Source organism: Eubalaena glacialis, chromosome 15 (assembly GCF_028564815.1).
Source record: "Eubalaena glacialis isolate mEubGla1 chromosome 15, mEubGla1.1.hap2.+ XY, whole genome shotgun sequence".
Lineage (NCBI taxonomy): Eukaryota > Metazoa > Chordata > Mammalia > Artiodactyla > Balaenidae > Eubalaena > Eubalaena glacialis.
In genome coordinates, this window is record NC_083730.1 from 13,145,089 (window position 1) to 13,158,907 (window position 13,819).

A 13,819-nucleotide genomic window follows, 5' to 3' on the forward strand; every position below is an offset into this window, starting at 1 on the left:
ATGTGATTAGCCAGCGGCTACACTCGGGGGACATTCACAGAGCTGTTCCCGAACCTTGATTGCTGGAAGTAACAGGTTCTCTTTGATTCATTTTCCTTTCCAAACTCATAGTCATCACTAAGAATGTGTTGGTTGAAATACCATGTCTGTCTGTCTCTTTCTACAAACCCATGTAAACCTACTCTGTCTCCCCATGGTAACTCCTCTTCGGACAAAATGTTCAAGATATGATAAAAGGATATTTCAACACTCTATCTTCACCTGAATTTGAAATAACATAGCTGCTGTTTCAAACATCGTATCTACTCTTCAAACCTACTCACCTAGACACCCACATTTATTTGAATTTAAGTGATCTGTGGAACCCTTACATGCCAGAAATTCTTCCTCTTATAAAATACATTATCAATAATACAGTACTTATTCACACTACTTGTTGCTTTTCCTTTTTTGCTTTCTTTCTTTTCAACAAAGTGCAAGTGGCCTGCCACACCTAGGAGAGATAATTCAGAAATATAATAATTTATAAAAAGAAAAATTCAAAAGAAGTGTAGAGCATGATGAGGCTGAAGAGGCAGACTGATACCAGAGCATGAAAGGCTTTGAGCCCACGTTAGGAACTTTGTATTTTATCTCTAAATAAATGAAAAGACATTGTAGGTTTGTAACGAAAGTGGGGTCCGGCAGCTTGCAGCTCAAAATCCAATAAAGAGGCCAGGTTGGTGGAAAGGAAAGTTTGCTTTATTTTGGATGCTGGCAACCAGGGGGGAGGGCAGACCCCTGTCCAAAGGCCGACTCCCGCCCTGACAATCAGGGGGCAAGAGCTTTTATAGACAGAGGGAAGGGGCTACATGCAGAAACAGCTGTGATGACAGTCAGCTCTGACAGTCATCGTGAAATTTGTCATGTGGTGGTCTGACCTGTGTCATCTTGATTGTTTTAAGTACAGTTAGTCTTCAGTTCCAGGGTTGGTTTTTTCCCATTTCCTTGAGGCCAGTTCTCAGAATTGTGGCAGCTTATGTCATGGCTACAGTCCGGTCACCATGTAGTTAACTTCTTCCACCCGGTGTGGGTTTCAGTATCTACAACACAGCTCACAGGATACGGCTCAGAATATTATCTACAGCCCTTGAGAAGGAAATAAAAGTCCTTGACTTTGCTTAATGACTAAATTACTATCATTTGGTCTCCTTTGACTGTTTTCCTTTGTTTCTGCATTTTCTCACTTCTCTGATTGAACTTATTCTTTGGCTAAAGTTATTTCCACAGACAAAAAGCAGGCTGAGGACATGGGTGGGGAGGACCATAGGGTCCTGCTTCATTTCAGGTTTTGTTTGTTTTCCAAAGGGGGGATAGAGATCATATCTGCCACTTTAAAATATATATCTGGTTATTATGATGTAAATGGATGAGAGGAAAGAACAGCATGGATATAGTGAAATTACTAGTAAACCATTAGAATGTCAAAAGTGGAACCGAGATAAATATTTGGGGAGTAAAATTTGCCACTCCAAAATGTGCCTTTTTGGCGTGAGGATTATTTAGGCTAATAATTTTTAAGAAACAGAGAACCGAGGAAGACCCAGGAAGTCTTTCTTTTTATCTCCCACTTAGCTGCCTAAAGAGTTTAGATTAAGGGCCTGTTCCCACAAGAGAGCTATCACCAGAGATACCTGCAGAGAATATGGGCGAGAAGTGGTGGGGAAGCTCGGCAGGGCCTGGAGATCAGTCCCCTCTGTGCCCCATAGTCTCCGCCTGGCCCAGCAAACATGTTACCAAACATTTGCTTTTCCATCTCCTTGTCAGTTGCGTTTTTTTTTTTTTTTTAATTAATTTATTTATTTATTTATTTATTTCTGGCTGTGTTGGGTCTTCATTTCTGCGCGAGGGCCTTCTCTAGTTGCGGCGAGTGGGGCCACTCTTCATCGCAGTGCGTGGGCCTCTCACTGTCGTGGCCTCTCTTGTTGCAGAGCACAGGTTCCAGACGCACAGGCTCAGTAGTTGTGGCTCACGGGCCTAGTTGCTCCGCGGCATGTGGGATCCTCCCAGACCAGGGCTCGAACCCGCTTCCTCTGCATTAGCAGGCAGATTCCCAACCACTGCGCCACCAGGGAAGCCCTCAGTTGCGTTTTTGAAGTCCCAAACCACTACACCCAACATCCTCTTTTGTCTTCTCTGAAGATGGTATTTAAGGTGAGATTTGGGGCCATTTTGGCAAGTTTCTCAGTCTTCCTGGGTCTCTCCCATGTATGGTAGAAAAAAGTTTCTTCCTCCCTCACAAATAGTTACGTGTGATAATTGTTTAGGAACTAAAATTCATAGAATTTTGGTAGCACATTATATATGGCAGAAACGAGAGATAGAACCCAAGACCTATGATGAAGTTTCTGGCCTAACCAGCTGGTTGGATGGAAGAAGATTTCGTTTTGGAGAGAAGAGATGATCCTCGGCTTAAGTTTGCACTTTGTAAAATTCCTTTTGAGACATCCAAATGGAGTTGTCTAGTAAGCACTTGAATCCATGAGTCTTGAGCTCATATGCAGGATACGATCTGGAGCTTGAAATTTGTTATGCTTGTTGGGGAAGGAAAAAACTTTCCTCTACCCTTTATGTTCTTCTGGCTGTTCTAAGAATTAAATTGACAGAGACAGCTTAGCAGGAGAAAATCCAATATAATTACATACATATGGGGACCCCATAGGAAAAATGAGACTCGAGGACAAATTAGTCAATTGAGGCTTATATGGCATCTGAGAGAAGGAAAAGCATGTAGGGGGCTGGGACTTCAAAGGGGAGGAAAAGATTTACAGGAAGATGGGGAAAAAACAAATGTTTAGTACACAAAAGTTTGCCATGCTATGCACAGACAATGGGACACAGAGAAGGCTTTGATCAAAAGGGCCTTGCTAAGCGTCCCCTTCACCTCCCACCCCTGTCTACCATACCTGACTCATATTCATTGTACTTGACTCTGACTATAGCTCTCTTCCTGGGATTGGCCCCCTATCTAAATGCTTTTGGCAGTTAAGGGGGAGGGTGTAAAAGCTCTTCCTGAGACTTCTGTTGCTTAAAAAAAAAAATAGTGAAATAATTTGTTCTCCCCTACATGCTCAACAGAAAATTTCCCAGTCCCAGGGGGAATTTCCTGGTGGTCCAGTGGTTAGGACTCTGTGCTTCCACTGCAGGGGGAATGAGTTTGATCCCTGGTCAGGGAAATAAGACCCTGCATGCCACACAACCACAAAAAAAAAAGAAAATAAGAAAAAAAAGTTTACCATATTTATTCAGTAATCCTAAAATTCTGTTTTGTTTTGTTTTGTTTTAAACGGGTAGCTAAAGGCAGGAATGAGACCCTAGGGAGAGGGTGTAAAGTGATAAGAAAGGAGGGCCTAGAACTGATCTTGAAGTACATCAATACATAAAGGTCAGGTATGGACAATTTTTATTTTCTAAACATAGCTTTTCTTAGGGGACTGTACTCATTCCAAATCCTTCCCAGTCAGTACTTAATTCCAGCTGATTTCATAAACCATGAATTTTGGAGGATGTGAGCAAAGCTAAAATTTTCCTCAGCCAAACTCAGCAGCCCAGGAACACAGCAGAGGAAGTAGATGTTTCACCATTAAGTGTGAGACGTGGTCAAGGGAATTGACAGACTGGCCAGAGAGTGGGTCACATGAGTAAGCGATGCAGTGAACGGGTGGGAAGGGAAGGCAAGGCAGGGGGCCGTTGCCTTGATGAACAGAGAAGCATTGGGGTACTTAATGGGGTTGAAGCAAAGAAATGATGGGAATGAGTTTCTGAGAAGTATGAGAGGATCAAAATTTGGCCCAGGACCTGGGATTTTTCCTGTACTTTAAAATGGAAAATTGTAGGTAATAAATAAGACCAGAGTGCCATCACGTGTCTGAATTAATTTCTAATGATTCAATGAACTTGAAACTGGTATAGAGTTGTTTGGATTTTTTTGGAGGGGGGGGCGTTTGAAGAATTGTTGGTTAGAATGCCTTTAGACCACACCTTTCAACTGCTTGTTATTTTAGTTGGGTTTTCCAAAGGAACTTTATAAATGCAAACAAGTAAGACAAAGGCTCATAGGCATTTGAATCATATCAGGTAGAGGGCATGGTAGACATCTATCTATGAGATCTGAAAAGCTTTGCCTATATTCTAGGCCAACTAGAAGGCAGAGAACCTACTGCCTTGCCTAGTGGCCACATGTAAGAGAAATTGAAGGGAAATTCAACACCTGTATCTTTATTTTTAAAGTAACAGATTATAATGCATTGAATTAAACAGAATACAATGAGGCCATATTGATACAAAATAAATAGATGACTAAATTAAAAGTTTTATACTGAATGGATGTTTACCTGCTATCAAAGTTCCTCCCCACAGGGTACCATTTCACATCTATTAAAGTAAAGAACTGGCCATATCAAACTTTGGAGAGAATGTGAAGCAACGAAAACTCTCATACACTGCTGGTGGGAATACAAGAAGGTGTAACCACTTCTGAAATCAGTTTAGTAATTTCTTATAAAAATTAAACGTTTACTCAACATATGATACAGCAGTGCCACTCCTTGATATCCACCCAAGAGAACTGAAAACAGGTGTTTACAAAAGTACTTGTGTACAAATGTTCAAAGCAGCTTTATTAATAATGGCCCAAAACTGGAAAAAACTCAAATTGGCCTCAGAGAGTAAATGGATAAACAATGAAATAGGACTCAGCCATAAAAAGGAAGAAAATACTGATTCTTGCAGAGCCACAGATGAAACTTCCCAACACTGCACTGTGGGAGAGAAGCTGAACAGAAAGCGTCCCCATTGCATAATTCTACATGTGTGGAGCCCAACCTGACAGAGAGCTGATTAGTGCTTTCCCAGGGCTGGAATCAGGGAGGAAATTGATTGCAAAAGAGTCCAAGGGAAATTTCTAGTTGAAATGAATACTCTGTAATCTGACTGAGCCGTGGCTACATGGGTGCTTACATTTGTGAAAAGTCACTGATGGGTATACCCCCCAATGTGTCACTTTTGCTTTATATAAATTCTGCCTCATAAAATAGACAGGGAAGGAGGGAGAAGAAGAGAATTATACAAAACACACATGGTTATTGTTGCCTCTAGAAGTATTTGAGTGAAAAACAGTTCTTAACTAAATATGTTTTTAAAAACAACCCCCTTCTTACCAACTTTTGTCTGATCCTCAATTTATTTGTATACATTTAACCACATTTAATTATATGCCAGTATTCCTATCATATAGATGAAGAAGCGGCGGTTAAATAAGTGCTCAGAGGTCCCGGGACCTTCTGCTGACTCTCAGATAGGGGCATAGAAAGGCAGCTTGGACATATGTCAATTTTAGAACTGGTTATTCTACCAACACCTCCTGCAGGGACAGGCTTTGGGTGTGGCAATGATACAAAAACTGCTTGGAGATGTAGAATGCATCACAAATAATGGATCACATGTGAATATTTTCAAAACCCAAGGGATTTATCCATGTAAGCTTCATGAGCCAGAACTTTTGAACACCCTCCATTGGTTTAATACACACATTGTTGTCCTGGATCACTCACTTGCAAATACTGACTTGGAGATACAAATCAAGCAGAGAGAGGAAGGCCTCTCTACCTGAAATTCACTAATGTTTTAGAACTGATCAATGACAGCTCAGATTCTAATATGGTGGCTATGATTTGGTTTCTAAGCAAAGTTAGAGGATGCTGCTGTTGATGATGATGATGGTGATGGTGGTGATGGTGGTCGTGCTGATGTCAAAGACAAAGAAAAGAGCAGCAAATATCAGTTGGAGGCATACCATGTTCCAGATCCTTCAATAAGCACGGAGTCTGTTTATCCTCAAACAACTCAGTAAAATAGAAACTCTTATAAAACCCATTTTTTTAAATGAAGAAACTGAACGTTAGAGAGATGAACAAAACTACCGAAGGCCCTATAGCTCTTCCCAAAGCCCAGATATTTATTCAGTTTGTCTGACCCTAAAGTTGCCACATAAGAGGAGGATTTAGAAATGGACATGAACAAAATTTGTTTTTATTGTTAAAGTGGTTGACCTTAATTCCCTGGATTAATTACTTTCCATGTAATTAGTTAGTGGATCATTTCATTAGAAGTACTCACCAAATATAATGTTAGAAGTGATATTAGAGATCCTTTATACAATGCTCTTCATTTAAGCAATAAAAAACCCAAAATTCCAGAGATATTAACTGCCTTCTCTGAGGTCACAGTTAGGTCAGGGCAGAGCTGGGATAGAAACTCTAACTTCCTGACTCCGGGCCTGGTGTTCTTCATTTACTTTCTTTCCCTTCACTATTTGATCAATTCAGTTTTACATGTTATGTTGCCCACTGATCTGTTATCCTCCAAAAGCATTGACTGCACGGGTCTGGGTGTATCCATTCCCCGATCCACTCACCTTTGGTCATCATCAACAGGCCCAGGGCTGATTGCCCTGTGGTTCAGACCTAACAGATTACATGGGAGTTAAACACTTCCATTTTCTTTAGGGCAATTATATTCTTTTTTTTTAAATAGATCTTTATTGGCGTATAATTGCTTCACAATACCGTGTTAGTTTCTCTTGCACAACAAAGAGAATCAGTCATATGCATACACATGTCCCCATATCCCCTCCCTCTTGAGCCTCCCTCCCATCCTCCCTATCCCACCCCTCTAGGTCATCGCAAAGCACCCAGCTGATCTCCCTGTGCTGTGCTGCCGCTTCCCACCAGCCAACTATTTTACTTTTGGTAGTGTATATATGTCGATGCTACTAAGTTTCCATTGGGTGCTGTCTCCTTGCTCCTCCAATAAATTGGTAGCTAGAACATTGGATATAAGATGTGCAGGGACCAGGAACTGACCAGATTCTTGAGCACTTGTATTCCCAGACATTGATCTACATGCTGAGCGTGCAAAGATGACTCCAGTTAGCGGTGGAGACTCATTTGAACAGAAAATATCAATACGATAGAGTTAACAGTATGAAAAAGCTTCACCAGGCATTCTGGGAGGACTGGATTGTGTGGGATAGTTAGGGAGGGGCAGGAAAAAAATGCTTCCAGGAGGAGAGTTGCACTTGACTCCAATCCAGAAGTGTCTGATTTACATATTTCACATCCAGAATGTCAATGTATTCATATATAGAGGGAAACGTACTATAAATTTATGGCTAGTTATCCCTGGAAACTTCTTCTGTTGCTTAAGTTCACAGCTCAAGTTGTAAATGAGAAACTTGCTGGGCCAATGCAGAAAAAGAAAAAATTAAAATGGGATTTCCAGCATAAAAAATGGCTCTGTATATCAGTATCTTTTCTCTTCTCTTTTGCAGATTGTAGTAAGCAAAAATTACTTAATTAATCTAAGGTCGTTCTGTAGATTCCTTTTTCAATAAAGTCGGGTAGAATTTGGGGACTCATAATTCATGTAAAGGCTGCCAAAGGTGAAAGCACCTGGGGTTGAACAGGAAGCCCTGGAGGAAATAAGAGAAAATCAAGAAGAAGGATGAGAGGGCTTTAGCAACAGCAGATTTCAGAAAGTCTGGGCAAAAATACACCCTTAACACAGAAAACAGCAGGCCTTCTCTGGGAGCCATCACCACAGCAGTCATAGGGCCGGGGCACACCGGGTCAGCAGCTGGAAGCTTCCTGGGCCTGATCTGACCCAGGAGCACAGAAGCGGCGGGTCACCCCAGGAACCACACCACCTTCCAGCTTCTGCTGTGATGGAGAAAGCTGGAAAGAGAGCCGCTCCTCTAACGGGAGAGTCTTGTTAAGACACAAATGCTTGAACTCATCAGAAAGCCACAGGTACAAGACAACTACCCAGCCTGAAATCTAAGGAAAAAACAAGTGCAGTTAAGTGCCCTACATAGAAACCTTCAAGTCGAGAACTTTCAAAGATGCAAACGTGCATTCAGGCGTGAGGGAAATGGCAGCTTGCCTTCCGTCTCCTATTGCTGACGGTCCTTCAGCTCTACCATCTCCCACCTCTTCTCCCTCCTCCAGCCAGTAACTCTTCCTGCCTGTTCACTCGATGCCAGCCCCTGGATGCCAGCTGTTGTACTGGACTACTGTACTTTTCAAGGTACTGTATCATAAGATTTAAAACGTTTTCTTTATTTTATGTGTTTTTTTAATGTATTATTTGTGTGAAAAGTATTATAAACCTATTATAGTACAGTGCTACATAGCTGACTGTGTTAGTTGGGTACCTAGGCTAACTTCGTTGGACTTACAAATTGGACTTAACGAACGCGCTCTCAAACGGAACTCATTCATATGTAGAGGACTTACTATGTCCCCAAGGAGAGACGGATGCAAACACTGACATGTCTGGGGCGGACACGGGGGAAGGCAGGGCCCCAGACAAGCGTGAGGGTACAGACCCTCAGAGCCGCAGCCACGCAGGGAGTTTATACCCACTGAGTCTTCTCCCCAGAGGTTCACTGTGTGTTCAAGGGAAAGACTGGGGACAGGGCACACTCAGTGGAGAAGGAAGGGGCTGCCACTGCAAAAAGGACAAAAGCCCCACTTGATTCTTCTCCCCCAAGAAACAGACGTCATTAACCTCTGAGACAGGGCAGCAAGCCTTGTCACTCCCATAGCAGCGGTGCAGACCCCCAGGGAAACCTTCCAGCAGTCAGGCCTCCACCCTAAACACAGCGTAACCCCACAGGAATTGAAAGCCAGGGCAGCACTGAAGGCAACCATTGCAACAACAAAATGCAGACTCAGCTCAGATCCTATCTAGAATGACTCCATACCCCATGCTAATTACATGGCAAAAAAAGAGTCATGCTAAGCATAAAGGCTATTTCCCTCAGTCTCTGCTGTACCACACACAAAATTTGATATGCAATAATAATCTGTGAAACACACACACTCACAAACATACACAAAGAAAAAAAGAACCCACTGTGCAGAGAGACAAAGCAATCAACAGAACCAGACTCCAAGATGATACAAATGTAGGAACTATCACAGACCCAATTTAAAATAACTAAGATTAAAGATATTAAAGGATCTAGTGTGACCTTACTATGGCTTTTAGAGCAATATCACAATTTGCATTAATAGACTTATCCACTGGCTAGGAACACAGAGTACAACATAAACCACTGCTGTTGGAATAAGCCATGACTCATATTAAACAAAGCAGAATGCTCTGCAATTATCCTATTGTCTACAAAGGTTCACTATTTTCCATACTCCGTAATTCTAATAAGTGGTTTTGGTGACTATTATTTCCAAACATCTGGTAGTTCTAGCTCAAGACAGTAAAAACAATGATAAAGAAAACAGTGCAATGGGTTTAAAGAGAGAAGTGAAAGTATATTAATGACCACATTATTTTACATAAATTTTTGAGTAAGATATGACAGCTGTGATAATCAGATTGTGGGTAACTGCCTTAACATTAAATGAAAAAACACAAGGTCAACGTAGCAATTGTAAGGACAAATACAAATTAAAAATAAGAGGCTTAATTCTTCCCGTTGAAAATGAAAGAAGAGATTCCCCTCCTCTCCTTTTCCTCGCAGCGTTTACTTTAGGAAATTTGTAATTCTAAGCACTTTCTCCTCTTTGAAAAATATATATATATCTCAAAGGATATATATATATATATATATATATATCGTTTTGAAGACTAAATAAGCCTTTTGTTAGCTTTATGGGAGAGGAATGTCTTTTTTCCAGGACCTGGGAGACATGTTTGAAATGGAAACTTCAGGGGAGATAGCAACCTTACCTCCCAGCTTCTGTAGAAGGGTAGGCACTGAAATTAAAGGGCCAAGTTGCAAAATTACCTCCCATCCTAAAGATAGGAGAAGTTTGATTTTCCTCTGGATAAAAGCAATTAGCTAACCCAGATGGTCACCCTAATTACCAGGTGAATCTAGGATGAACTCTGTGTGACAAATGGTGCTGTGAAGTCTCTTACTTGAAAACTTGTTATTGTTTGTTGTCTGAGAATATGTATGTAATGTGCTGTATCTGTTTGGTTGTATAACAGTATCTGCCTTTGCAATTTCTTACCGAATTGCCTGGTTTAATGCTTATTTAATAATAAAAGTGTTTTCTCTTTGTGGAAAGAATTTCTGGGTTGGAGGAGGATTTTACTCTTAATTATATTTCCCCAACACATTCCACCATGATGAAGAGTATGCTTTGTCCCACCAGAAGCCTGCCATGGGAGCTAAAAAATGTGTGCAGTAATTGTAACTTGGAAGTGAAACCGAGTAGAAATGTGTGGAGCTCTCCTGGGCACAAAAGCCTTTCTTTCCATGTCTTATTTGCAGGAAAAAGACTTCAGCCTCCTAGACCCTCCTGAATACCAAAGGGCAGATTCAAACAGCTGTTAATCAGGGAAGCGAGGGAATGCAGAAACAAAGGAGGAACAATTAAGAAACTATAGTGCAGGATTAAAGCAGGATCCTGGTGCCTCCTCAAGGAATATACATCACAATATCTTTGAGTTCTTTTGCAGGAACTAAGGCCCTCCACCCAGGTGTAGGATGGTAACTTCCTTCTGGCTGAGCAAAATTTTTCTAGAGTGCTGTCCTTTTACCTCACAACCAACCAATCCAAAGAAAGTCACACACACTGCAGCTCTCGCCCCAAATTTTCCCTATAAAAACTTCTCCCTGAAAACCTTCAGGGAGTTCAGGGTTTTTTTTAGCACAAGCCATCCGTTCTCCTTGCTTATCCTGCACTAAACCTTTCTCTGCTCCAAACTCCAAACTTTCAGTTTGTTTGGCCTCACTCTGCATGGGGTACACAAACTTGTGTTTGGTAACAGAAAAGAGGAGTTTCTGTTTTCTTCTAAGCACCTGATGCTAAGCTCTGCCCATATTCCTGACCCACAGGAAATGTGAGATCAGAAATGCTTACTGTTTTTAGCTGCCACATTTTGGTATAATTTTTTATGCACCAATAGATAACTAATACAGAAGCTGAATTTTTCATTTTAATTAATTTAAATGTGACGTAGCCACACATGGCTGGTGACTACACTATTGAACATCACAGGTTTAAAAATTATGCCTGCTTTCTCTTTTATGTTTCTACTTGGGAATACAGAGTCTCAAGCAAGGTAGGAAAAGTCCAATTGTATGACCCCATGGGTCCATCACATGTGCCCCTAGGAGTCAGATCACCTCCATACTTCTCGTCAAGGAGTTGCTTGAATTGCCTCACAAAACTTTATCAGGTGGTAGGAAAATGATACCAAATAGAGACTTAGATTTACACAAAGGAATGAAGAGTGACCAACATGGTAAATTGGGGGTAAATATAAAAGATATTTTTGCTCATCTTTAAAAGATAATTAACTGTTTAATTGCAAAAAGAATAGCAATCTATTGTGGGTTTTATAAGAAATGTAGAACTCAAATCTATAATTACAATAGCACAAAGGACAGGAGAAGTAGAAGTACACTATTCTAAAGTTGTCATATTAAAAATTAAGTGGTACAGTATTTCCTTAAGATAGCCTATGAGGGGCTAAATATGGATAGTACTAACTCTAAAGCAACCACTAGGAAGTCAGTAGTGGAGATGAAATGGAAGGCTAAAAATAATCAGAAAGGAGTCAGGAAAGGAAGGAAAGTAGAAGAACAAACAAATGAGAAAAGCAGAAAACAAATGGCAATGCGGTAGATTTAAACCCAAACACAAGATAATTACAGCAAACCCTAATGGTCCAAACACTCTTAAAAGGACAGAAACTGTCAGACTACATCAAAAAAGCAGAAGCCAGTATAATAAAGAGTCCTACTCATTTTTGATATTTGACTGCTCACAGTGTTCAAGTCCCACCCCTTTTTCTTTCCCTCTAACCCATGGCTGAGCCAGCTGGTGAGGAAAGCCTTCGGCTCCCTCCCCTGGTACCTGCAGGAAGTGCAAACCAAGCAAGCCCTGACCATGCACAGGAACCCTTACCCAAGCCCAACTCAACCACAGTAAAAGCCCTCCTGGCTCTTGGCAGCCAGGGACACTGACATGTGCTCCCCAGAAAGCCTCATTACATGAGTAATAAATCTCTTCATACCTTCTTGGTGCAGGTGTGGAATCATTCATCTCAATGTCCAACCAATTTTTTTTTTTTTTTGGTGGGGAGTCCATTTTACCATGGAGGCAAAATGGTATGTAGACCACAACATCTCAGTCTACGATGTCTACTTAAAAACAAACAAACAAACAAAAACCTCACTTCAAATATAAGGACACAAATAGGTTAACTGAAAGGATGGAAAAAGACATAGCATGTGAACACTAGCCATAAGAAAGCTTAAGTGGTTATATTATTATTAGACAAATTAAACTTCAGGACAAGGGCCATTATCAGGGATGGAGAGGTAGTGACATGTGACAGAAACATAGATCATTGGAAGAAGACAGGATCTAGAAACAGATCCAACACATATACATGTCACAAAGTTTTCAAGGCAATTAATTCATTGGGGGTAAAAACAGTCTATTCAACAAGTGATGCTGGAACAATTGAATGTGCCTTTAAGATAGGCAAAGATTTCTTAAATAAGAAAAAAAAAAAAGAAACCATAAAAGAAAAAACTTAATGAACTGGACCCCTTTAAAATTTAAAACAGCTTTTCAATGACACCATCAATAAAATGTAATCCATATATCTGACAGAGAACTTTTATTCAGAATATATTATAAATAATTATACCTCGATAATAAGAAAATAAACAATCTAATAAAAATGGGCAAAAGATTTGAACAGACACTTCACAAAAGAAGATATACATAGGGCCAATATGCACATGAAAACATGCCCAACATCATTAGTCATAAGGGAAATGCATAAATTAAAGCCACAATGAGATACCACCCTCACACGCACTAGAATGGCTATAATGAAGAAGACTGGCCACACCACCTACCGGTGAGTATGCAGAGCAACTGGAACATTCACACATTGCTTGTAGGAGTAGGAAACGGTACAAGCACTTGGGAGAACACCTAAGCAGTTTCTTTAAACATGTACTCACCATAAGACCCAGCCATTTCACTCCTAGGTATCTACCCAAGAGAAATGAAAGTACATGTTCACACGAAGACTTATATACACAAATGTGCATAATAGCATTATGCATAGTTGCCAAACACTGGAAGCAACAAAAATGCCCATCAGTGGGTAAATGGGTAAACAAAATGTGGTTTATCCAGATGATGCAATACTGTTTGTCAGTAGAAAGTAACCAACTACTGATATCCCAACTGCTTCAATGAGTCTCAAAAAAGCAGTGCTGAGCAAAAGAAGCTAGACACAGAAAAAGGACACACTACATGAATCCATTTGAATGAAACTCTAGAAAGGACAAATCTACCCTGTAGTGATTGAAGGCACATCAGCAGTTGCCTGGGCAGGAGCTGTATAGGGGCAATTGACTGGGAAGCAGAACAAGGGAACCTTGGAGGATGACACATATGTTCCGTATCTTGGGTGTGATGGCGTTTTCACGAGTGTACACATTTATCAAAACTCATCAAGTTCTAGGCTTAAAATGAGTGCAATTTATTTTATGATCACAATTATTTCACAATATCAAAATGCTTATGAAACTGACAATGGATAATCTACTGTTAGAACAGAGGACGAAAATATGGGAATCCTCTCTGCCTGGTTTATTGTTTTATTTTATTTTGCTTTGGCTTTTGAGTTTTTATGTTTTGCTAATGTGTTTCTAAATTCTCTTTTTTATGTTCAGTTTGCCACACTATCTGTTAAGAAAGAAAAAAGTAAGACATGAATT